Consider the following 1,380-nt stretch of genomic DNA (forward strand, 5'->3'; position numbering starts at 1 on the left):
GTATTTAAAAGACATGTAGATGAGGCGCTTAGGGACCTGGTTTAGTGGGCATGGTGGTGTTGGGTTGACGGTTGGACTCGATGATCTTAGAGGTCTTTTCCAACCTTAATGATTCTATGATTCTATGACACCAGGAAGGTTGAATATCTCTTATGTAAATTTCGTGAAATAAAATAGATTTTATTACTAAATATGAAATATCTATTATTCTATATAATTGCAGGGCCTCATTTTGTAGCATTTGAATGCTTCCTTCAAGTCTGTGCCTCAAAAATGTTTATGATAGTATGCATAAGATTAACGGCGTATTAATTTTTATGGTCCTATAGACCTGCAGCTGAGATCAGAAACTTAAAAATATCCTTACCACATGTATTAGATAGTATTCTAGGATAAAGCACTAGTCTTGTACTGTGAATCCTACTTTAAATAATGAACACTGAGCAGCTTAATTCTTCATCAGAAAGGACCTAGTCAGTTCAACAAAATTACTATAAGTATCCACTGCTTGTGTTCTCACAGCATTGTTTTCCGCTAAGAGAGAACAATGGAAGGTTCCTTCTTCTTACGGTCTCTCTGAAGTTTGAGGAACTTGTTTTTGTTCAATCAGCGTATGATCATATGAATCCAGCCATGGTGCTACAAACTTCTGACATATTTAAAGGTAGGCTTATAGCTGCTGAATGAACTTTGTAGAGTCATGGAAGGATAAACAGATGCTTTGTGCATTGATAACATTAGGTGTATGCTTATATTTGTCATAACTGTATTAAAATGCACCAAGCCACATATAGCATTTCATTGACTTTATTGACAATGATAAAGCAGAGTATAGTGTCTTTTTTCTAGCATCAAATGAGTAAGTTTTTAAAATAAATTAGGTTTTATTCTAATGCTGTCTTCTTATTCACTCAGTGTTTCCGTGAGATACTTTTATTGCCCTCAACAGCAACATATGTGAGCTTTCCATACATTTTTATTCTCATATTATGTCTGTGGAAGATAAAAGTATTATGTTCTTCATTTCACAAGAAAAAGGAAAGGGATTATTAACCTGAACAGTGTGTCCTACAGGTTCTACAACTGCCTCTAAATGATTTGGACTCACTTGATTCCAGTTAAATATTTGGAGGAGAATGAAATTATGAGAATTCAGCAGATTATTTAAAAGCTAAATTCTTTTGCTTAAAAGGAGTCCTAACTGGTTACCAGTTCTCAGCCTTGTTTGGGGGTGTTTTAATTCCTAGTCTTGAGATAATGTCGTGGTTTAACCTCAGCTGGCAACTAAGCATCACAAAGCCGCTCACTCACTCCCGCCTTGGTGGGATGGGGGAGAGAATTGAAAGGGTAAAAGTGAGAAAACTCGTGGGTTGAGATAAA

This window comes from Aptenodytes forsteri, unplaced genomic scaffold (assembly GCF_000699145.1).
Source record: "Aptenodytes forsteri isolate BGI_AS27 unplaced genomic scaffold, ASM69914v1 Scaffold189, whole genome shotgun sequence".
Lineage (NCBI taxonomy): Eukaryota > Metazoa > Chordata > Aves > Sphenisciformes > Spheniscidae > Aptenodytes > Aptenodytes forsteri.